Genomic DNA, 26,014 nt, shown 5'->3' on the forward strand with positions numbered 1-26,014 from the left:
CGAGTCCACTGGCGGCGGCACAACAAGCTCACACATCTTGGGAGAGATTGGCCCATAAACTCCAAGAGGCGTGAGACTCTGGTATTTGGCTGCCACAAACATCAGGTTACCAACACACTGGTTAATCAATAACCCAGTTTTGTTTAATCCCTAGGTCTTAACACTTGACACCTTTTGTCCCCTGTCCAATTTTTACTACACTGGAAAGTCAGCCACTCTCCTTTTGGCTTTTTAAGGCAGAGGAGGATGGAGTGAGGGGGAGGGGAAGCAAGGATATCTTACTCAAAAGTAACCAATATTCTGCAGTTGCTTCACAAACTTCCGTGTACTTCCCACTGGGTCCTCACAGCCTCCAAAATGAGAAAATCTTTTGAGACTATCAGAGTAACTCTGGTGAACAACACACATCTAACTGAAGTCATAATTGTAGAATCATTATCAATTATAACTCCAACTAAATATGATTGTATGTTCAATTGGCTTGGCGTAGATAAATGTATGTTTGTGCAATAAATGCATCTGTCAAGATTGTTTTTAATGCTCTAAGCTGGATTTTCATTAAAGAAGTATTAATTTAAATTAAGCACTCTGAGATCTTTATTAGTAAAGTAATCAGCAGCAAATAAGCTGGTTAATCAGTTTATATACCCATATATATCTTTCAGAATCAATGTTTTCAACTGAGACCGTTGCCAAGTGGTTAGAGTAAGACAGAGAGAAAACGCGCATGAAGTACATTTCATTTGCTAGGCTGATGTCTGCCGCGGCCCTATTAGCGTCTCGGAATGCAGTCACTGATGCATCTACGATGACTGTATAAAATGTGTTTAATTGGCATGAAAAGGCACTAACTGAGAGCTGGTGGGGTTTCCATTATCTGGGTGGACATCTTATTTACTTTAGTGGATCCTGGGAACAAGATGAAAGTATATGAGAACTGAGGTGGGGGGTTGGTACTTAAGCCGATGGGTTTTCTTGGTTGGTGGGGGGTGGCAAGTAGGGAGTTTTACAATCATCCAGGCGGTGCAAAATGCAGCTCTGCAACAGCCCAGGTCTCCCTCGCACCCTGAGGAGAAAGCCCAGTGGAACATTTTCCTAATGAGAATCTGACAAATGCTGTTCATCCAGGGTGAAGCGAGCAAGCATGGTGGGTCCTTAAATTTCCGAGGCTGCATTTTTATAAAGCAGCTCCTCCCTTCTGTCGAGTTCAAAACCTGGGTGGAAGAGAAGGTATCATTTTTAACTTCAGCCTCAAGTAACAAAGGGGCACAGAGGGGCTTCTCAAGATGCCTAGCATTTGGTTGTCATCTGAATGTCTTCAGAATCCCTTGGGATATTGGGCATGCCATGGTACTGTTCTGTTTGGTGATCCCTGCAGTTACCAGTTTCCTGCTAAGTGAATACTTCATCATATTTCCATTAATTGCTACATTACAAATTATTCCATATCCCAGTGGCAGCAGTTCATCCTGATGCCAGCTATGGAGTGACAACACCTACACACAGTCCCAAGAGGGTCCCACATTCTGTGGGACTGGCCTTTTGAGATTGTTATTTAGTGCATAATTCTCATATCCCAGTTATGAAGGACAAATAGAGAGAGGATGACATGAGGATTATTTTCATCCTGTTGAATTCCCCAAGGAGAGGGCTTATTAATGTGTTTTAAGTGTATTGGAGGCTCCCAGAGTACAGTAATACCTTCCTATGCTTATACTCACTTCTACCCCAATTTTCAACTCCAAGATCTCTCAGGAAATGGGTCTCATTTGTAAACCATGTAAACTGGGTTTATTAAAAGCTGAGACAGATAGATGCATTAAGAGAATATATTTCTTACTTTAAAATGTACTTTATTTGTACATATTTGTTTGTTTTGCAGCTAATAGAGAACTTTACAATGAAGTCTGGTTTCTATAGAACGCATTTGAAGGCTCTCTGTATCTGAATCTGGAATCTGTGAAGTTGGAAGCTTAAATGAACTGGCAGATTGGGAATCCCCCTCCCCAAATCCCAGGTGTCAGGGCACAAGTGTTGTAATGGACTCAGTCGGGAAAATCACATCCTCACTTCTTCTCCCTGGGGATGAGGCAGGTGCTAACTTCACCCAAGCACTGGCTGTCACAATTCACAACTCAGGATTTGTGAGAAATATCAGCTCTTTGGCAACAGGCACTAGTCATAAAATAAGCCTTTTGACCAAATTTATCATTGAAGGGTTTTAAAAAAAATTTTTTTCAATTGGAAATCAGAAAGGGGAAAAGAATAGAAAGAGGATATTGGGTTTGCTATACAAAATAATCTTACTGAGCCATCAGCCCTAATTACTGGATGTGAAAACTGGAAACCTTGTCTTGTGCTCGTACCTAATGGAATCCTTTGGAGAACTAGGTGGCCAGCCATGCAACTTCAGGCAGTGGAGTAAATTCTTAAGGACTGCACTTTGCTTGGCAAAGTAGATGGACATTCACTTCTCAGCCCTACTCTTTTGCTTTGCATTGCTCCCTGAAAGACCCAACATGCTACTGGTCATTAAATATCCCATAATTAGCACAAATTTTTGTACTAACATTTGTATAATACTACCACTTAATAGGTGCCAGATATACCAAGTAATTTCCATGTAATTATCTCACTTAATTTTCATAACTATTCTATGACATGGAGACTTTTATTATGCCCTATTTTACAGGTGAGGAGACTGAGTAACCCAGCAGTTAAATAATTAGCCCAAGATCTCACACAGCAGCAGGCAGCTGAGCCAGGCCTTACATTCAGTAGTTTTTGACTTAAAAGCTTAACCACTGAACTACCCTCTACTGCCTACAAAACCCAGCTTAGTGAGTTTAGCCAAGGCAAATAATGTGACCCCTACTTGCACGAGGGTTATTTCTGGGGCTCAGAATGATCAAATATCATGGGAGGAACCTGTTATGTCTTCATCACTACCCCACTATAGCTTAGCAAAACCTGCACTCATTGTCAATACTTCTTACAAGGTGGGCAGATCTCCATATGCAGCCACTCCTGTCGGCGTCCAACCCCCAAGCTGTGAAACTGGGCTGAGTGTGGAATCTGGTCGTTCCTCTGGGATTCAGAGGAGGCAGCGTCCTATGGAAGAGCACAGCTGAGGTGAGAAACAGCTCTTTCACTGATCAGCCATGTAACCGTGAGCAGGCGACTCGACCTCACTGTGCCTCAGTTTTTTCATCTCTGAAATGAGAAAAATAGCAGAATCTACTTCATAGGATTACTGTGAGGATTACCTGAGTTAATATTGATTTGGTGCTTGGGATGTGGTCAGGACCATAGAAGACTTAGTTACTAGTGTTATGTAATTATGTTGGGATGTAACTCTCAAAGAAGAGGCTGAGACAATGATCTTAAACTTTCAGATGAATCCAGATCGTCAGTTTGGCTAAGCGAGACAAGGACAGGTTTCTAACTGTTACTGGGAGAACTGGGTGGTCTACAGAATTGACCTACAGTTCTGAAGTTATCTAGACATGCCCTGCATATGTTTGCATATAAAATTGTACAAGTCATATATTTGTAAGAAATGTCATTTCTTCACTGTTTATTCAACAAAAATGCTTCGTGCTCTTGCTCTGAATCAGGTACTAGAGAAACAAAACTGAACAAGACCATCCCCAAAGAGCACACAATGTAGATGGCAGCAAATAACCTAACTGTGATACAACATGGCAAGTGTAGTAAATGCTTCAATGAAAGCATGAAAAAGGTGGAGGAAATGAAATGTTTTTGTACTGCTGGGTCAGGGGCAGTCACTGAAGGCTTCCCGAGCAAGCAACATTTGAGCCAGGGCTTGAAGAATGAGTTAGCATTTGCCTGTTGGAGGATGAGGGCTGGATATGGACATCCAAACAGAAAGGGCGTCTTGAAAACGTGCATGAAGTCATAAAAATTTAGGCTGTGTTTGGGGAACATTCTAGGTAGGGCCGTGGTGGCAATGCCCTACGTATTGGAGTAAAGACAAGAAGTGAAGCAAGTTGTGAAGGGAAACACTTGTTTCCTAGAGGCAGAAAGCAACAGTGTCTCATTGCTTTGGTTGCAAGCAACAGAAATGGACTCTGGCCCTTTGAGATAATGGAGACTTTGTAGGAACTATTTGGGGCACCAACAGGAGTGAAGGGAAGACCGTCTTCTTCAGGCACTATCCCACAGTGTTTGCTACCTTTGCTTTGATTCAAGGTCTCAGGAGAGAGACTCTGATTGCCTGAACTCAGGTGACATGCTCACATCTTGGCTGGACTAGGTGGTGAAAGGAAAGTCTGGTGGGCAGAGCCTCCACCTTTCAACTTCTAAGGTGGACAGTCAGCACACTAGAGGGCACCAAGACTACACCTAATCAGGAAAGGTAATTCCCCAAAAGGAAATCAGGGAGCAGCTACTTGATGGACAGACCCAACATTACAGATGTTCATTATAAATAATAATAACAACCTATGTTTATTAACCATCTGTTATAAACTATGGTGCATACATACTTTACATAAATGTTTTATTTAATCTACATAAAAACCTTAGGAGTAGATTTACTCCCACTTTGTAGAATTGGAGTAAATAAAACCCACTTTTCCAAATGAAAAAAGTCACAGCTCAGAGAAGTTACGTCACTTGCCCAAGGTCATACAGCTAGTAAGTGAGTGAGCCGAAACTCAACAACCTGGATGCCTCTGATGGCAAATCTCTCAATCACTGCATGTGATACCTCCAAGCATCTGCAGGTGGGCACCAGCTCCCCGCTGTCCCACGCTAGCCCTTTCTTCTGACCACCCCTGAATGGGCACAGTCAACTTGGGAGACCCAAGGTTCTGGCTTATGGAAAGGAGCGCAGACAGGCACCTTTCTCAGTTCCTATGCCTGTAGGCTGTCCAAACCAACTGTACAGCAGCCCTTGAGCTTGGGCCAAAACCTAATCTCTCAAGCCCTTTGAGGGTATCATATGAAAACCCCTAATCAATTCCTTCCAAAGCAATTTATAATAATGCTTCCTCTTGAGTCCCAAGAATGGAGAGCTGCAAATCCACAGGGCTTCAAAGCATGTTGTTTTAATTAAGGGCTGAACAGAAGCTTCTGTAATCCCTGTGGGCAGATGTGCTCTCATTTAAAAAAATTCTATGATAATTAAACTTATCTCAGAAAGTAGTGGGGATAACTTGTTCATCTGGTGGTAACACCTCCCCAAGTACTGGGCCTGCCATTTTGAAGTCTATAGCCACATATTTAATATAAGTAGGGAAAACCACTCATGTCATCCAGTCACTCAATCATCCAGTGAGTCATTAATCTAGTTTCTATTATCGAGTGGCCTTATCTGCTTATAAGTGTTATTTTACTCACCAAAATAGTGCAAGGTAGGTATTAGGATGTTCATTTTATTGAGAAGGAAATGGAATCTCAGAGAAGTTAAGCATCTAGCTTAAAGACACACAGCAAGTAAGGGGCTCATTCCATGACCTTGTGAAGTGTTCTATATCTTGGGCACCAACTTGGATCTGTACCAGTCTTCACAGCTCCCATCTCTGAACTGTCCAGAAAGAGCCCATGTTTTCTGCCCCTTGTTGGGAGAGGACGACTGAGAATTCCAGCAAAAAGGAGACTCTTGAACTGGTCCCCCTGTCTCCAGAACTGTCAACTCACCTCCAAGTCTCCAACTCACCTTCCACACTGGTCACCAGCAATTATTTAAAATGCTAAACCTACCATGACACTTAGCTTAACATCTGTCAATTGCTCCCAACTACCTCTGATAGAAAATCCACATTCACATGGAATGTGAGGCCCCTCATGATCCCACCCTTGCTACCTCTTCTGTCTCATCTTCCAAAACATCCCCTGAGTGCTCATTTCACTCTAGCCATGCAACTCTCCCAACAACCTTGAAGGCACCAGCACACCTCTGTTCACTTGTTCTTCTCTTTAGAACCCCTTTTCCTTTTATATCTGCTCAGCTAACTCCTATTCAACCTGCGAAACTCAGTTCAAGTATCCCCTTCTCCAGAAAGTTCCCACCAGGGTGATTGTGCCCATCCTCTGTGCTTTTTTTTGAAGATTTTTGTAGCATACCAGGGGTACTCTCACTCTCTAATAGCAGGGATGACAGTAAGGAAGTTTTTGGTCTGCATAGGACAGAAAGCCCTACCCAAAGAAGACTAAACAAAAAGAAAATAGTAGATTGATCTCATATAGAGGCCACTGGGATGTAGACTGGGCTCCAGATGTGATACGATTAGGGTCTCTGCTTAGGGTTTCTGTAATTTTCTCAGATCTGCCATCCCAGATATCTTTGTTTTGTCCTCAGGCCAATCTCCCCACTGGTAGCAAGACAGTTGCTAAAAGCAATTGGGGCAGCATGCATAGAGGGGAAGAGAGAGAACCTTCCTGCAGTTGTCCTTCCCTTTGGTGTGATGAGGGCTTTAGGTCACATGCTCATCCCTGGACCAATTAAGCAATAGGCTGAAGCCATGATACCTGAAGCAATCACAGGCAAGGATGTGTGTAGGATTACCATGATTGGTATAGCCCAGTATGGGTCTACTTTCCCAAGATCACATAGCTTATATACAGGAGGGGTGGGTACCCAAATAAAAATGGAGTTCTGGGTTGGGCACAGTGGCTCACACCTGTAATACCAGCGCTTTGGAAGGTAAGATAAGTGGATTGCTTGAACTCAGGAGTTCAAGACCAGCCTGGGCAAGATGGTGAAACCCGTCTCTACAAAAAAGAAATATAAAAATTAGCCAGTTGTGGTGGTGTACACCTGTAGTCCCAGCTATTCAGGAGGCTGAGGTGGGAGGTGAGCCTGAGAGGTGGAGGTTACAGTGAGCCGAGATTATGCCACTGTACTCCAGCCTGGGTGACACAGTGAGACCCTGTCTCAAAAAAAAAAAAAAAAAAAAAAAAAAGAATTCTGCCAGGAGGGAGGAAGAAGGGAATGGATGGTGTCTGAGCCACCACAGTAGCTGCATGAGTGTTCACACACACCCGTCCTCCCACAATACTATAAGCCTCCCACGGACAAAGACCGTGATTTGCTTATCTTAGCATCCCACTGTCTAGCACAGTACTTGAAAAATTTTTGAAAATACATGAGATGAGTTAGCATTGTTAAAATATTGTTGGAGCTGAGGTGTATTCAAAGCTGATGAAAGATTCTAGTTGGCATGAGGTAAAAAGGAAAGACATCATTTCTACCTGCTGGATCTCTATTTGGTATATAAATTAGACCTTTTTAAAAGACATGTTTCTGTCTGCCAGGCTTTAGAAACAGTGATCTAAGAGTCAGACATTTCCTATTAAAGTTTAAAAAACATAGCTTTAAGTCATACATTATATTGAACGCTTTCATATCTCATCTGATTCAGTAGGTTTTAAACCTCACAGAGGTCACATTTTGAAACAGTAGTCACTTTTTACAACATCTCCAAACATAAATAAAAATAAAAATTATTATGAAGACTGGTGATGTCCATAGAGACCACTAACATGACACTTGGATATTATTATTAAGGACAGTATTATTTGGAGTTCGGTGGTTACAATGGCTGGCTTATCTCTAAACTTCGTTTTTTTTTTTTTTTTTCTTTCTTGAAGAAGAAAGGGCAATTCTATCAATGCTCATCTGTGTGTGTGTTTTGTGTTTTGTTTTTTTTTTTAACCATATTTAGAATAGCGGTTCTTAACTTATGGCAATCTGAAGAATGCTATGAATCCCTCAAACATATGCAAAATTTTGTGTATCAGTATTTTTCTCGAGAGGGATCATAGTTTTTGTTATATTCTCAAAAGGGTCCTTGATCCACAAAAAGATTGAGAACCACAGACATCAAAGGAAAATTCCCTCAGGATCCCAGTTGTCTCAGTAACTGGGGTTTCACATAATGAAGAAAAGCTATCCCCAGGGTTAGACTATTCACTTAGATTGGTGGCTTCCAGGAAATAGGTCATTCTTGGATTTCTCTTAGGATGTTTTGACTTAGAGGGGTCATCGAGTCCGTAGATACTTGAAATGAATGGGGCTCTGGAAGGAGAAATTGGCAAAGTAACTGTGTAGCTCCCACATCCCACCCTCTCAACCCCCAAGCCTCTCCTCGATCCACTCCTTAAACTAAAAAGGCCTATACTGACTTAGAAACATGTGATCGCTAGCTCCCACATTTACTGGGGACAATTTATAATTTACCCAGCCAGTCTAGGGACTGGCTCACATTTGTAAACAGAAATAAAGCTAGTGGTTTTTTATTGGTCTCTAAGAATCTTACAAGCTTGACGTTTCATCCCCTGATCCGTAATAGGCTTGTTGTTGTTGTTGTTGTTGTTTTAAAGGCTATAATGTATTGAAGTCTGGTGGCAAAGGAAGGAAATTTGGGAGGAAGTATGTGTGTGTGTGTGTATGTGTGTTGTGTCTCTGTGTGTGTGTCTCTGTGTGTGTCTGTGTGTATGTGTGTGTGCATGCTGGTGTGTATTCAAGGAGGCCTCTGAAAAGATGTTTTTGGTTTCCCCCATGAAGCATCCTTGCCCAAGAAGGCGGGTTTGTATTGTTAATTATCTGCTTTTTCTTTGTTTCTCTTGTTTCAGTGTTCAGTTGCATTTTACTGTTCAGAACTTGAAGGATGCATTCAAACTTATGGAGCATGACATTTTAACTATCTCATCTCACCATGATTCATCTCAATTTACTTTCCTCCAAACTGCAGTCTTGAGAAAGCACAACATCTCCGGGTTCTCCAGTGGGTAGAAGACCATAAACAGCATTAAATGATCCCAACGTCAGCTAACTTGTGAGCAAGGCTCACTCATTAGATCCTTATTGTTCTCCTAATGAGATGCTTTCCTTTAAGCTGGAAATGTGTGAACATTAGCAATGGCCTCTGTAGTGTATTGCTGAATGTTCAATACGAACCAGTGGAGGTTAAATAACATGATGAATCAAACAATCCCAAAGGAACGTGGTGATGTGCTGAGCCCATCAGGGCCCTGCAAACCCTTAACACTTTCTATGTGAGGCTTCTGTGCCCCAAACAGTTGCTTTGCCCTGGGTGACGCACTGCTTGCAAAATGTATTAATCCCAGGACCCAATATATGCCTACTGGAATATATTTTCCTGTCTCTAGTCGACTTCCAGTTTAGAGTTCAACCTCAACTGAACTTTGGTGGTAAAAAATCAACTCTGTCTTCATTCACTCTAGGAACCTCTGCTTCTGAGTAGAATGAATCGATAATGGGGTCATGAACAAATATTAATGCCTTTTATTATTTATATGGATGTTAATGTGTCCAATTGACACACAACTTTCTACCTCTCTAGTCTAACACTCATGACCCTTGGCACCCCTTTTGCATCCTCTCTCTCTTTATCCATTCAGTCACAAATACAGTGAAAGAATAATATATCACAAGCCATGACCTGTTGGTCTTTATGAATTATCTGTTTAGAAAGATGTGAAGCCACCTTTTATATCCACCATAATAGATACTTAGACATAGTGGATCAATAGTGAGCAAGTTTGCTGGTTATAGTTAATGGGTACCAAAGGGACACTCTGGCAGTGACCTCTGACATTATGGCTGACAAGAAATCCATAGAGCAAAAAATAAGGAAGATGGACAGTTTTAAAGTTATGAATGTAGATCTGTAGCAAATATGATAATTTTCTCCTGATGGTAATAATTCAGACTTGCAGGTGGTCACTCATTTTTGCGAGCTCCTTAATTAGGAGCCCTGAAATAGGAATGGCAGTCCTTCGCCACCCTGTTTTAGAAATAGCTATGGTACCGGGCCTGATGCAAGTCCATTTGTTATCCAAGGAGAACCAACGAAGATTGTTTTCCTGTCATGGAGGACTTTTCTCTTTATGAAATGGGCTGTCATTTATAATTTTAAGCAGGCACGGATTTGTTAAACAGCCACATGGTAATGGGTTTCTATAAGAAGATCCACAGACCCATAGTTCTGGAAAGAAATCGAGCTTACAAGATATTTTAAAACCTAATGGGAATGGAATATTTTGGGTTTCTTGAAAAGATGGTTTCTGCCCTGCATATTGTCAAGGGAATTTAACAATAAATCCATTGTTGTGTGTCTGAGAGTCTGTTTGAAGCAATTATATTTTTATACATTCTGTGGAGTTGATCTTAGGGAAATCCACCAGGACACCAAGCCTACCTCTTCATGTCACTGCATGAACTTTAACGGTGGGAAGCAGGTTTAAAAGAGTCAGGGAAACAGAGCTCATTTGTGAGTGGTCTTGAAGACAGCAGACTGCAGCATTCTGCCTGGCAGAGAAATGAATATACATGGCATCCAATCTAAAGGAGAGAGGGCAAGAAGGTAAGTGCAAAGTCCTTTTCACTCCACTCCACAGTGTACATACCGTATTATGATGTCACACTCCAGTAGCGTTGCTCTGAAGTCCCAGTGGTCTCCTGCTGCTAAGCACCATTGAAAACACATTTGTCCTGACTGTTCTTTTCCTTTTATGCCCCTCTCATCTGTGTAAGATGAATCACTCCTGGATCCAGACTGACTCCGAGGGCAGAGCCAGGTCCTGACGAGGTAGCCTGCCTCCTATGGCTTAAACATTTTAATTAATTTCAACACTAATGCCCAAATGAGAGTTAATCACTCTGCCGCAGTGCTTTCTAATTTACTAAGTTTATTCATTAAAACTTTCCTTACTGAACTTTGATTGAATGTCATGCTTTTTGGAGGCCTTTCAAACTGCCTTAAGGGGTTTTAAAGTGATATCTTGGGCAGCTGTTGAAAGCCTTCAGTGTTTGCTTAAAGAAAAGAATAGGAAAAATGTGATCAGCAAGAAATCTCTGTGCTGAACAAGGAGGCCTTTGGGCAGCAGGAGGCCTGTGAAAGCAGGCTTGTGTTTAAACAGTCTATCAAAAAAGTAAGATAAACCTAAATTCCTAATAAAAGAAATAAAATCAATCACCTTAATACTTGACAAAACTTGGAAATACATTTTATGGTAAGATGCAGCCATCTTTTTAAAAAGCAACGGAATGATAGCAGCACTTTGCATTAACGTGGGGAGAGATATTCACAATGCTTTTGCCAACCTAATTATCTTAGAATCAATATAATAAAAATCTTAGGTACACAGTTTTGCTTATTAATTGTTAGGACCTACACTTTTACTGAGAGATATTATTTAATGAAGGTTTTTATTTAAAATTAACTCCAGAAAAATGCAATCTTTACATATCTAATTAACAGTATTGGGGACCAAATACCGCAAACTATCTGTTACACAATGGGAGCTCCCAATACATGGAATTGCCTTTTCAGAAACTGGCAGTGTTAGTATCTTTAGGAATGTGCTTCCTCCCTCTTCCTACCTCTCCACTCTCCGTTCCCTAATCCCAGTCAGAAACATATTTGTAAAGTTTCAAAAATTCCAATAATATGGGAAGAAAAAGTCAAGTTAGAATTATTAATGAAAGCACCACTTCTAAGAGGCCATGAATCAAAATACAAGTTTTCATATTCATTTCCATGTTCTATAAATACTGCTTAGTATTATGCAACAGGACTTTGTACTTTTTTCAAGTACAAAATTAGCATTATTTAAGCAGCCATCTCGTCGGGTTTTTGTGAAAATGAATAGCTCATATATATGTAGCACTTGCTACAGTAGGTGGCACTTACTTACAGTAGGTGGCTAAACTTTATTTGCTCCTCAGCCCAACTTCAAGAAACAGTATTATTATGATCCCCAATTTACAGAGGGGGAAACCGAGACACAGAGTTGCAAAGTAACGTTCCCAAAGTCACACAACTAAGTTGCAAAGCAAGAGTTTTAACAGGGTCATCTGGCTCCAGAGTCTGCACACTTAACCCCAGAACATAAGCAGAGGATATAGGATCATGCCCGGCCCAGGGAAGCGCTTCATAAAGTTAGTAATCATTAGCTCTTATTATTGTAGGGGTTCAATAAACGTTTGGCTAATTGAATAAATTAATTTTGTCAGGGATTCTTGAAGTACCAGAGTACAAACACATCTGCAAGTTAAGTGCTGACACTGAGCAAGTACTGCCTTTCCAGCCTCCATTCATTTCAGTGGCAGGGAGATGCCTGAGTGCACATGATTGCAGTGGCTATTTCACTCTTATTTTGAAAAAAAAAAAAAAGAAAAATGAAAAGTAAAACAATGAGTAAATTCTCTTAATATGCAAACAGGCTGGGTGTGGTGGCTCACTCCTGTAATCCCAGCACTTTCAGAGGCCAAGACAGGCGGATCACCTGAGATCAGGAGTTCGAGGCCAGCCTGCCCAACATGGTGAAACATAACTTGTCCAAAGTCATACAGCTGGCAAACAGCAAAATCAGGATTCCAAGCCAGGTTGCCTAATCCCAGCACTGGGATACGTTGCCATCACATTCTTTCCTATGCTGACATATTTCTCTCTGGGTCTGTGTTTTTATAGACACAGGGATCACATTTCTAAAAAGAAGATTCTGCTGAAGGGATCTTTCAAGAGCCTCAAAAGCGGGACTATTTCATGAGCCAACTTGTAGCGACAAGCCCTGCCCCTGCAAGTGAGAAGGGGAGCGCTTCCCAGTCAAGCTCCATTTGTCAAGGTGGGATGGAATGGGTAAACTTTTTTGCTCCCTGAAGTCAAAAATACCTTTTAAAAATGAGTTTGTCGTGTCCAGCCTGGGCGACAAGAGTGAAAGGCCGACTAGGCCGACTTGCATATATATATATATATATATATATATATGCAAACAAAGGAGATTAAATTCGCGAAATAGAAATCAGTGGTAATCCTAATCAGTGATTCCTGAACCTAGATGCACAATAGAAACATCTGAGAATTTTTTTTTTTTGAGCCTGAGTCTTGCTCTGTTGCTCAGGCTGGAGTGCAGTGGGGTGATCTCGGCTCAGTGCAACCTCTGCCTCCCAGGTTCAAGTGATTCTCCTGCCTCAGCCTCCCGAGTAGCTGGGACTACAGGCGTGCGCCACCATGCCCAGCTAATTTTTTGTATTTTTAGTACAGTCGGGGTTTCACCATGTTGGCCAGGCTGGTCTCGAACTCCTCACCCCACATGATCTACCCACCTCGGCCTCCCAAAGTGCTGTGATTGCAGGCATGAGCTACTGTACCTGCCTGAGAATCTTTAAAAAATACAGGTAACTGGGTCTCACCCCAGATTGACTGAAATTAAATATATGGGGGCAAAATTTAGGCAGATGTGGTTTTGAAAATATTTCAATGAAATAATATAACATTATACAGAAAAGTGTACAAAGCATAAGTACGCTGCTCAATGACTTTTCACCAAGTGAACACACTCATGCAGTCAGCACCCAGAATCCTAGAAGGCCCCGAGTGACCCTTTTAGTTACTATTCTTCTAAGACATAGCCACCATGCTGATTTCTAACATGTGGATTAATTTTTTCTGAGTTTTAGTATAAAACTAAAATGAAATTATGCAGGATGTGTTCTCTTGCATCGATCTTATTTTGCTCTACATTGTATTTCTAAGGTTCGCCCATGATGGTATGTGTGCATTCGTTCTTTCCTTTTCAGTGCTATAGGCTATTCCACTGTTTGAATATACTACGATTTATTTACTCATTCAGCTGTTGCTGCGCACTTGGGTGGTTCCTTGTGGTGCTATTATAAATAGTGCCGCCAGGAAATTCTTGTATGTCTTGGTGAATTTTTACATTTGTTGGGTGTTTACCTGGGAGTGGAATTGCTGAGTGCGGGGTATACCTAAGTTCAGCTTTAGTAGATTGGGCGTGAGTGTTTTAAAGAAGCACCACAAGTGGTTCTAATGAGCTACTGGGAACAGGAACACTGGTCTGAGCTGTAAGGCTTTATGGCTACCCAACTGCTGCTTAGACTAGGGAGTAAGAGACAGTATTAAAACCTGATAAGAATGGAATATTTGGCATTTCTTGAAAACTTGCCTCTGCCCTGCATCTTGCAAAGGAATCAGTTACTTTAGGGTTAGAGTTGACAGCTGCAGTACCAAAGCAGCAGGAAGAGTAAGTTGGTCCACATTTCAGATACAAATTCTCCATAGCAAGTGTCTCTGCAGTATCTTATAAAATATCACAGCATGGAGCCCCTTCCACAAGCACCCAGGAAAAAAGGAACCACATTTTTTCTCCAGCCTAGCCTTCTGCTTTTGTTCCATCTCTGCAGTCACACTCCCGGTCCCCACACAGGCTCTGCCCTCTGCCCAGGATAGTTTCCATGGCTTCCCCTCCTAGCCTCGCTCCTGTCCCACTGAGCTTCCTCTTCTGAGAAGCCGTCCTTGTCTCTCTTGTTGTAGCACTTGACTGGGAGCTCCATGAAGGCAGAGCCTTGACTTACCGTCTTGGTATAACCAGGCACTGCCATACATTTTCAATCAATGCCCAACCATTTTTTTAAGTACTGTTTTTTAAGTAAACAGTACTTAAAAAAAAAAACTCAAAAAACAAAAAACTATTCTCAACAGGTACATAATGTGCAGCTCCCTCATAAAATTTCAGAGTGTTAAAAAGCACTTATCATGCACATGTTTCCAAGTGGTCCTTCCTTCAGTCTTTCTATTTATTTATCTATTTAGTTATTTATTTGACAGAGTCTCACTCTGTCAGCAGGCTGAAGTGCAGTGGCATGATCTTGGCTTACTGCAACCTTCGCCTCCTGGATTCAAGCAATTCTCCTGCCTCAGCCTCCTGAGTAGCTGGGATTACAGGCGTGCCCCACCACACCCAGCTAGTTTTTGTATCTTTAGTAGAGACGGGGTTTTGCCATGTTGGCCAGGCTAGTCACGAACTCCTGATCTCAGGTGATCCGCCCACCTTGGCCTCCCAAAGTGCTGGGATTACAGGCGTGAGCCACCACGCCCAGCTCCTTTAGTCTTTCATATCAACATAATGCATACGTGAGCACAGGTCCACTGACCCTGACCAGGATGCAGAGGGGACAAAAAGGGACAGGACAATCTTACAAGAACTAGCTTGTTGATTAACTAATCAATTAATTATTAACATGATATATAAACAGGAGAGTCTTTTCTTGGGGCTTGCAAAGAACCAGAATTTAGCTCTAGGACTGACGTGATGGGTGAGGCTAATTGGACTTTCTGTTCATTATTAACCCTTCCAGCCATGGTTGTCACAATGGTGGGAAGAGGAGCGGAGAGACCCTCTTCCTTTGAAGATAATACCACCTCTCAATGGTTTACAACCAGGGGCTTCTGAGCAGAATTGTCACACACAACTGTGCACGGTATGCACTTCACCATTTCAGGGTACAAAAATGATCCCCCTTGGGTTGTAAGCCTCCTAAATTTCATCTGTAAAACTTAGCTCAGAGAATTATGATGAAGATTAAAAGGGCTACCGCTGCTGAAACAGAGAACATAGTGCCTGACAATGATTCATTGAATAGCTATTTGTTAAGGACTGGATCTTAGTGGGTATTCATAACATTTATACTCTGGAGGAATATACATACATTAAACTAATAAATAAATAGATACAGTAGTCCCCCCCTTATCCATGGGGGATATGTGCCAAGGCCCCCAGTGGATGCCTGAAACCTCAGGTAGTGCCGAACCTTATATATACTATATTTTTTCCTACATATACATACTTATAATGTTTGTAAATTGGGCACAGTAAGTGATTCACAACAATAACTACTAATAAAATAGAGCATTATAAAAATATATGATCATAAAAGTTATGTGAATGTGGTCTCTCTCTTTCAAAATATCTTACTGTACTGTACTCACCTATTTTCAGACTGCGATTGACCTTGGGTAACTGAAACCGTGGATAAGAGAGAACAACTGCGCTTCCAAATTGTGGTGAATGCTCTGAAGGAGAAAAGCAATAGAACAATGAAAAAAGGTTGAATCAGCAGAATGCAATTTAGAGTGGCGGGGTGTGGCTAGGTCAGGCCTCTCTGGGAGGTGACACTGATGTTGAAGGCAGGGATGGGTTTGAGGTCACTTAGCAGAGAGTGGGAGAAGAGGGGGAAGGGGGAAGAGCTTTCCTGGCTGAGGGGAGTCATGTGCAGGAGTGCGGCTGGAACAAAGGCAGCCAAGGGGACACTGGTGTAGCCAAGGCTGGAGGCTCTTAACACCTGCTATTGCCTGTTCTCTTTCCTTATTTCCCTGATTCTGTAACTTGGGCATCCATTCCACTTCCTGGACTCCAGCTGAGGAGTGACATTATCTGGTGAATGATCTAAAATATTAATAGTCAACCATTTTAAGAGGGTTTACATGCAGGGGTCTCCAATCTTTTGGCTTTCCTGGGACACACTAGAAGAAGAACTGCTTTGGGCCACTTATAAAGTACACTAACACTAATGACAGCTGATGAGCTAAAAATAAATAAATAAATAAATGAATAAATAAATAATAAAAAATCTCATAATATTTTAACAAAGTTTACAAATTTAAATTGGGCCACATTTAGAGCTGTCCTGGGCTGCACACGGTCTGTGGGTAGCGGGTTGGACACGTTTAGTGTACAGTCTAGGCACAATCCTATGGACATAGCTCATGTGGGCCATGCTGAACTTTGGAGATGCTTTGCTCCCTTTCTCCTGCCTCTTTTTCCCTTTTAGTGCCTTTTCCTACCAGTGCTCAATGCCACTAAGCTGTATCCCAAGCGTCCCTGAAGTTAATACCCTCTGAGATCATCCCCAGAAGTGTCCACACTTTGGAACTTCTCCATGCTTCTTGCCTCTTATTCCCTACCACACCTGGTGTGTTCCATGTTCAGTTCCCTTTGGGCCTGGCTAAATGACTGACTTGCACACTTGATTAGTTAAATTAAGTTTATAATGGCTTAATAGGTTGACCTGTACAAAAGACAGACACTCATATGGAAATTTCAAGTATAGTGAAAGAACCAGTGGGATAGAGTTTGGATGACTGACGATCCTCAAATCTCATCAAAATCAGTCATATGAGAGGCGGGCAGCAGGCAGTAAGAAAGTTCTATCCCAGAGGCTAGATCCAGGCTTTGACATAATTTAATTTAACACAGAATAATACTCTTTCCTGCAAAAGGCATCTATGGCTCTCCCAACCCCACCCAAGTTTCCAAAGGCTTAGGTGGGAAAGGAGCAGTTGGAAGCTGTGGACGTTGTGAATCTAAGCACCTTACAATGGAGGCCAGAGGGAGGGGTTCCTCTGAGGGCTTCTTCTGCATCATGGACCTCACAGTCTTCCCTTTCTGGCAAGGACTCTTCTGGTGTGCACCAGTGTTCCATATTGGATCCTGTGACTTAATTATTTTGTTATTGATTAGTATATTACTAATTGAAGGAAAAATGGATTTCTTTACAAATATCAGTCAATAAGAAAAGAAACATGTCTGCAAAACTGGATGACTTTCCTCACCTGTAAGGTGGGAAAGAAATGGTTCTTTGCCTCTCAGAGTTGTGAGGAGTAAAGACACTAATATAGGTCAAGCGCTGAGCACACAGAAGGTACCGAGGAAAGGATAGAGTCACGGCGGCACACCCCAAATCCTTGGGACTGATGTGTTTCAGAATTCAGACTTTGTCCAATTTTGGAAAGGTTATACAGCACAGATACCGTATGTTATGTAATATTACCAGTGGGGCCTGAGGAAACACTCTTATTTCTGTAATCAAGCATATTAGTTTTTCTGTAGTCAAATGTATGTGTACCCATACTCGGCATGATAAATAAAGACTATAGCCGGGCGCGGTGGCTCAAGCCTGTAATCCCAGCACTTTGGGAGGCCGAGATGGGCGGATCACGAGGTCAGGAGATCGAGACCATCCTGCCTAACACGGTGAAACCCCATCTCTACTAAAAATACAAAAACGAGCCGGGCGAGGTGGCGGGCGCCTGTAGTCCCAGCTACTCAGGAGGCTGAGGCAGGAGAATGGCATAAACCCGGGAGGCGGAGCTTGCAGTGAGCTGAGATCTGGCCACTGCACTCCAGTCCGGGCGACAGAGCGAGACTCCGCCTCAAAAAAAAAAAAAAAAAAAAAAGACTATAATAGCTTCAAATCAGTTTGAGTCATGTGTTGTCACCTAATAAGTGTGTGCCAAAGTTATGAAAAACACTTCTGTTTTCAGAACTTAATAGATTTTGGAATTGCAACTAAGGGATTTCTATTATTTTGTTTCTATAACTCAAGTAGTAAGATTTTCTCCTTTCCCCCCTCTAGAAGCCATTCAAGAACCACTTTTCTTATTTATGTATGTATGTATGCATTTATTTCTTTATTTAGAGACAGAGTCTCACTCTATCGCCCAGGCTGGAGTACAGTGGTGTGATCTTGGCTCACTGCAATCTCTGCTTCCTGGGTTCAAGTGATTCTCCTGCCTCACCCCCTGAGTAGCTGGGGTTGCAAGAATGCGCCACTATGCCTGGCTAATTTTTGTATTTTCAGTAGAGACGGGGTTTTGCCATGCTGGCCAGGCTGGTCACAAACTCCTGACTTCATGTGATCCTCCCCTGTGGGCCTCCCAAAGTGTTGGGATTACAGGCGTGAGCTACAGCACCTGGCCGACTTTTCTTATTTATTCTGATTGTACTTTGAAGTGTAGAGACTGAAAATTCCTGATATATTAACTGAGGGCGTAAGAACTGGGATGTAGACATACGAGAAAGTGGGTTGTTTCATTATTCCAAGATGAGACCTAGAACCTCAGAAAAGCAGATTTTGACTCAACAGAAGAAGAAATTGGATCATAACGCAATCTACTGCGTGGTGAGTTGCTGAGTCCTGGTTATCAGAGGTGTCCAGGCAGAGATGACAATGTATCTATCATGGATACTGTAAAGTGGATTCCTGCAAAAAGCTGACGTTAAGACATAGATGTCCAAGGTCCCCTCCAGTCTAAAACCCTATAATTCTATATTTTTATTAGGGATTTAGTCACAATCAAGGGAGATTTTCATCTCTATTATGCCAGGATTTAGGAGAATCAGGAAATTGTTATTTCCATCTTAATCTTTTTATCTGATCCCTGGGGCTGTAAGCGTGCCAGCAGATATCTAAGGCAGTCTATTGCTGAACTGTGCTCTGTGGGATGCTGATAGAGTTCTGTGATCAAATAAGTTTGCTTAGACAATTCAGTTAGACCATGTTGGGTTAAACAATTTAAAACTATTTCTTTTCCAAAGGACTTATTGACTTCAAAATACTGTTATATGTTATAAATCTCCTGGAGGAAAGGGTGAAAGGCAGGATTTCTCAAATTTAATTGTTCACAGTTTTCAATTTAGAATGTGTCTGGTGAGTTAGTCTTCCAGGCAACACACTTTGAGAAAGGGAAGTCTAAAAATGTCCTGGCTTGGTAAGATAAAGACTGATGGAAGTTACCATACGACAGGTCTGGTGCAAAGTGTAGGGAAAACAGTGATGACTAAGACCCCCTCCTGCCTTAAACTCAAGGAGCCAGAATCTAGCAGCTTGATCAATTGTTTAATTTTATTTGAACATGTTCTCTATTTTCACATTCACTTATACTTTCACGTCTTTTTTTTTTTTTCTTTCTTTTTTTTAAGACGGAGTCTCCCCCTGTCGCCCAGGCTGGAGGGCAATGGTGTGATCTCGGCTCACTGTAACTTCTGCTTCCTGGATTCAGGCGATTCTCCTGCCTCAGCCTCCCGAGTAGCTGGGATTACAGGTGCGTGCCACCACCCCTGGCTAATTTTTTGTAACTTTAATAGAGACAGGGCTTCACCTTGTTGGCCAGGCTGGTCTTGAACTCCTGACCTTGTGATCCGCTTGCCTCATCCTCCCAAAGTTCTGGGATTACAGGCATGAGCCACCGTGCCCAGCCACTTTCATGTCTTATGTTTTCATCTAAGATATATTTATGTAATACATTCTTCTGTTTCTATATTTGTATCTCCCATTTTCATGTTCACTTTTCTGAACTTTCTCCTTTCTACCTTTAAGTATTATAAGAAATCATTGGCTAAAGAGGAACTCAAGGTGTAGAAGCAGAGAACAGAGGGTTGAGCAGTTGTAGCCTCTGAGTTTGGAGGCTTCTCCTAGGCCCACGAACCTACTCTGCCTTTTGCTAACCCCAATCTCTGGCTCATGGCTTCATTATTTGTCATTTCTGGGCTCTGATGGGTCACTTGGAGATCTCTCTTAGGTCATGAATGGTGGATGGAAGAGGAGTTCAGGGCTCTGGTGAAGCCAAAGGAGCTGAGTATTCAAGCCATTTATTATCAGCATGATGAACGCTGATGATGGGCTAACACTGTCAGATTACACACTTAATTTAATTAATAAAAAAATTAAGATCGTCACCATTAACCTGCATTTGCTCAGAATGCCACAGGGGTGATTAGTTAGAATGGCACTGAAGGTTTTATAGTCCACTCTAGTAAGAATTACTTTGGTACCAATTAGGATTTTCCATGATATCACCCCGTGTAATATCCCTATTACCTTACACATTTTCCACAAGTGATTGAGTTCAATACAACGCAGACACGATGTCACAGGACTCTCCCTCAGAGCATGCATGGGAACTCCCACGAATGTTAACACACTCACTAAGTCGAGAGGAGACCCTGATTTTTTATATTACACAAACCCATTTCAAGGGTAATGATTCTCTGTCACACTTTCTCAGAGCACTGGGAAATTAGACTCACTGGTGGCTACAGAGGCTTAGGCAGCTAAAGCCTCTCCTTTGAGCATCTCAGATCTAAAATTCCTTACTCTGTGTGGGAATTTTAATTTTTTCAAGTCTATTTGACTTTTTAAAGTCAAACAGTTTACTTTTAGAATCAAAGAAGAGCAAGGCATTCAGACAATTTCTTATAGTTAAAAAAAATTGTTATGGTCCGAACACAGTGGCTCATGCCTATAAATCCCAGCAATTTGGGAGGCCACGATGGGAGGAATGCTTGAGTCGAGGAACTCAAGACCAGCCTGGGTAATGAAGTGAGACCCCAGTCTCTTAAAACAAATTAAAAATTAGCTGGGCATGGTGATGCGTGTCTGTAGTCCCACCTACTCAGGAAGCTGAGGTGGGAGGATCACTTGAGCCCAGGTAGGGGGTTGAGGCTGCAGTGAGCTGTGATCGTGACACTGAACTTCAGCCTGGGTGACAGGGTGAGACCCTGTCACAAGAAAAAAAAATCAATAATTCCTGTTTGTAAAAAAAAAATCAAGTGGAAAAATTCAGATAAGACAAAAAAGAATGTAAAAATCAAGTAACTTTCCATCACTCTGAGAAGCCCACTTATTACTTAGTTACATACCCGTCTGGATTTTTTTGTATGGAAATACAATGTTATAATTTTTATATAAACAGGATCTATTACATATGCTGATTTATTTAACAAAAATGCAACAACAACATTCACATTTTGTCAGGTCAATAATTATGTTAACTTCATTTTTAAAATATTACATTGTAGGTTTTTACCTGTATTCAACTCAATTAGTTGCTTAGTGAGGATTTCCAATTTCTTAACATTATAAACATCAACTGCAATACACATCATATTGAATAAATCTTTGGGCACATTTGAAATTATTTCCACAGAATAAGTTCTTAGAAGTGGAGTTGCTGCATCAAAAGTCATGTACATTTTAAGTTTTTAGAATATTTTTGACTTAACTGCCTTCCAAAAAGGTTGTTACCAATGTTTGCTCCCATCAGTATCCTTATCGGAAATAGACTTTTAAAATTCCCATTCTTTTTTGTCTTTGCTGAGTAGATAGATGAAAATGGTACTGTACTGTGTCAGAGAAATCTTCATCATCTGGGTCAAAAGGATGGTGTGATCTGAGCAGGTAGAAAGTGGGGAGGACCAGGGATGTGGCATAATATATCAAGATTTATCCAAATGTCATGAGACTCCCATTAGTCAGAAAACATATACTGAGCGCTCCCTGCAACCTAGAAAACCATCTAGCAATCTCCCTCTGCCCATGGGAATTTCACTGTGCAGTAGGGGGCAAAGGGAGGTCTGCCATGATGACAGATAACAGCATAATACAGTGTGGAAGGTATAAGGAGACATGCCCTAGAGGAGGCAGCCTTGAACTGGGATCTAAAGGTGGGGAAGAATTGGCTAGTTGAAAGGCTCAAAGATAAGCCCACCGTGGTTTAGGAAAGGACTGGATGAAATCTCCGTTCTTCATTCATTCTACAAACTTACACTGGCCTGCTACGTGTCAGACACTGTTCTAAGAGCCGCCGACAAGGTGATGAACAAATAGCAAACAGACTGGATCCCTACCTTGGTAGTTTCAGTTCTTTTTTTTTTTTTTGATTTTTTTTTTTTATTATACTTTAAGTTCTAGGGTACATGTGCATGACGTTTATATCATGTATAACTCCCCAATGCAATCCCTCCCTCTTCCCCCCTCCCCATGATAGGCCCCAGTGTGTGATGTTCCCCTTCCCGAGTCCAAGTGATCTCATTGTTCAGTTCCCACCTATGAGTGAGAACATGCGGTGTTTGGTTTTCTCTTCTTGTGATAGTTTGCTAAGAATGATGGTTTCCAGCTGCATCCATGTCCCTACAAAGGACGCAAACTCATCCTTTTTTATGGCTGCATAGTATTCCATGGTGTATATGTGCCACATTTTCTTAATCCAGTCTGTCACAGATGGACATTTGGGTTGATTCCAAGTCTTTGCTATTGTGAATAGTGCCGCAATAAACATACGGTAGTTTCAGTTCTAACGTGGCGGTTGGTTAGAGCCACAGCCTTCAGGCCTCACTGGACTTGAAGCTTCAAAAGAAGAGGAGCCTTGCTTGCCCTGTTCAAGCCTGGTATCCCCAGCACCAGAACAGAGCCGTGATGCATATCTGTCATGTCAGAGATAAGGAGAAACCCAGCAGTATTTCAGTTGATCTGAGTTGATCAGAAATAAGGAGAAACTCAGCAGTATCCCAGTTGATCAGAAAAAAAAAAATGAGTGAGAAGTGAATTGCCAGGGAAAAGGACAGCAGGCAAAAAAAATAAGAGCAAGTGAAGGAAGAGGGGAAAACTAGGAGAGAAGAGAAAAGAGAGGAAAGATGAGCTTGCCACCTCTTGGGGAGCAGACCATGGGGCACCTGACGCTCACAGTGCTCTGTCGCCCATCGAAACCAAACTGCCAGCCGCAGCTCCTTCTCCGTCCCACTCCAATCAGATCAGACAGGGAGGAAAGAGGGCCATCCCCAGAAGGCAGAACAGATCATTTCCCTTGCTTAAATATTGATGCATGCAGCAGGCAGCTGCACCCAGGTGGCTGAGCCGAAGTCCAGGCCCTTCTATTTCTGAGGACTTGCTCATGAGACTCATGTCTTCCTTGACTCCGTGGCCTAACGAAATTGGACTTTTCATTTCTTGAAAGTATACTTGATCCTCTCAAAATGTTTCTCCCTTACCGCTTTTCAAAAAATAAATAATAAAAACCTACATCTCTCACCCTGTCTCATTTCCTGTACTTGGCACATCTTGCGGTGAGGGTCACATCTACTTAAGTCTCTTCTGCAGCCTCAGATTAGACAACTTGTGTCTGACCATACCTGGTGTGACAACTTATGAAAGAACAGATGAGATGAGAAAGTCACACAGGAATGAGAAAAAGAGACAAAGTCATTCTGTGTTTCCTTTTTTTCTTCCTCATTCCTCCTTTCCTTTTCCTTCCTTCCTGCCTTCCTTCCTTCCTTCTTTCCTTCCTTCATTTCTTTCTTTTCCTTCCTTTTCCTTTCTTCTTTCCCCTTTCTTTCTCTTTTCTTCTTTCTTTTCCTTCCTTTTCCTTTCTTCTTTCCCCTTTCTTTCTCTTTTCTTCTTTCTTTTCCTTTTCTTTCTTCTCTCTTTCTTTTTTCTTTCTTTCTTTCCTTTTTCATTTTTTCTTTTCTTTTCTGTTTTTTTCTTTTCTTTCTTCTCTCTCTCTCCCTCCTTCCCTTTCTTATTGACCAGTGCCACTTTACAAATACTTTCACATTTTGTCATTTTTTTCTCCCTCCTAAAGCTAGCTGTCCATAAAAAATTCAAGATGGATGTCTTGGGTAATTGCATGGAATTTCTAGTAAGTGTCAAGTATTTAGGATTAAAAATAAAATCTCCTGACTTCAGCAGAATAACCCAAACACTCTCATTAGTTACTCCACATTATTTAAATATATATTTTTCCTTCAATGTTTTAGGTGATGAAGAAGATTAAGAATGATTCCATAACGGTCAGTACAGTATTTCACATTCACTGACCTTTTGTGTAATTTGATATGCTCCTTCAAGAAGTCAGCTACGGCATGTTAGAGGAAAGCTTGATTTATAAACATCACTCATGGGTGTGTGGGGAGGGAGTGGAGGGGAGTGTGTGGTTTGTTCCCATCCTGAGTTTTTACCTTTAGAATCAGCTTACACCTGTTAGGAGTTCATTACTGTATTCTTACTCTTCTAAATTACTGCCATATTTTCTCTATTAATGCTCAGTTCCCCAGAAGAACTGGGTAGAGTTGAGACAGGAGGTCTTAGGTCTGGGTTGACTGGAGGGGTGTGGACTAGAGGAGACTCAAGTCATCGCTGAAGGGGAGGCAAGGATGACTGGGAAGACAGAGCATCAGATCTGGAGGGAAATTCTCAACAAGGACAGAGTCCATTTCTGGGGTGCCTAGAACATAGTGTGGGGATTGGGTAGATAGATAAGGCCCCCAAATTGCCAGATTGGGTCAGACTTTCAGTGATTGGTACATATAATATGCCCCCAAATCTAATTAATTATTCCTTTAACTAGTGAATTGCTCCTTTGGTGACAAATGCTTAGTTGTCCTCTCTGAAGTACTTTTCTCAAGTGTCAATAATGTTTCTCCCAAATAACCCTAAATTCCAAGTCAACTGCCATTTGCACATTCTCACAATATTTACAAAGTACTCCAGATCCACTGCCTCTAATTCCCACAGCAACTCTGTGAGTTCCGTGTCATCATGTGTGCAAATTGTAAAGTGGAAATGTACAGGTAGTGACTTGCCCAATTAGATTAAAACTGCATTCTAAATATCACATCTAGGCACATCATAAAGAAACTACAGAACCAAAGAGATTTTAAAAAATTTAAGCCTAATATTTACCAGACAGAGGAGACTGATCACCTTCCAAACAATGACTGCTAGCATGACAGTAAGTTTTTCTGTGGCCACACAATGAAATAATGACTTAAAAGTGCTGAAGCGAGGAGGGAGAAAATGAATCTAGAATCTTATACCCAGCTAAGCCATCTTTCAAGAATGAGTATGAAATCAAGACTTTTCGGTGATTCTATTCTAAGAAAGTTTACCATCTGGAGACCCACTGAAAATCCACAGAGGTGTGGGACAAAAGAAACGATGGTGAGCACACAAGTGGGAAATTTAATTTACTTTTCAGAAGCCTACATTATATAAAAAGTAAAATAAAATCTCTACATAATAAAAAGCAACTTAAAAATGGGGAGAAGTCCAACAAGGAGAAGTCCAATGAGGGTCTCACTATGCTGCCCAGGCTGGAGTGTAGTGATGTGATCTTGGCTCACTACAAACTCTGCCTCCCAGGTTCAAGCAATTCCCCTGCCTCAGCCTCCTGAGTACCTGGGATTACAGGTGTGCACCACCACACCTGGTTGGTTAAATTTTGTATTTTTAGTAGAGATAGGGTTTCACCATGTTGGCCAGGCTGGTCTAGAAGTCCTGACCTCAAGTGATCCTCCTTCCTTGGCCTCCCAAAGTACTGGGATTACAAGCATGAGCCTTCATGCCTGACCAACAAGTTTTTTAAGTATGCTAAATACTTGTCTTATTCAGGAGGAGAACAATACTGAATTAACTTTAAATTCTGTTTGAAAAATATTATTTCATATGTAGGTTAACATAGGAAGTTTCAGTAGCATCAACTTTTTGTTTTTTTTTAAACTTAAAATAAGTGCTTGAAAATATGGCTAAGTGTTAGATTTATCATCTGGGTAATAGGAACATTCTGTAGTTTTCTGTATGTTTTACATAATTATAAAAATTAAAGTC

At 41.5% G+C, this 26,014-nt stretch overlaps 1 long non-coding RNA gene across 2 annotated transcripts in view; it reads right to left on the reverse strand.

The window, feature by feature from the left end:
* The window catches only part of LOC117093811, a 10,799-nt gene extending 218 nt beyond the window's left edge, over positions 1 to 10,581 (reverse strand). Inside the window, exons 1-2 of one of the 2 annotated variants that reach the window (XR_004441252.1) lie at positions 10,399 to 10,581; positions 1 to 89 (exon numbers count right to left, since the gene is read on the reverse strand). The exon at positions 1 to 89 is cut by the window's left edge and continues 218 nt beyond it. This is a non-coding gene — a long non-coding RNA (uncharacterized LOC117093811). Of the gene's footprint in view, positions 90 to 10,190; positions 10,239 to 10,398 lie in introns of those variants that run through there. The other variant, XR_004441251.1, reaches the window with a different exon arrangement.
* Between the last annotated feature and the right edge of the window lie 15,433 nt (positions 10,582 to 26,014).

This window comes from Trachypithecus francoisi, unplaced genomic scaffold, assembly GCF_009764315.1.
Source record: "Trachypithecus francoisi isolate TF-2019V2 unplaced genomic scaffold, Tfra_2.0 Lachesis_group12, whole genome shotgun sequence".
Classification (NCBI taxonomy): domain Eukaryota; kingdom Metazoa; phylum Chordata; class Mammalia; order Primates; family Cercopithecidae; genus Trachypithecus; species Trachypithecus francoisi.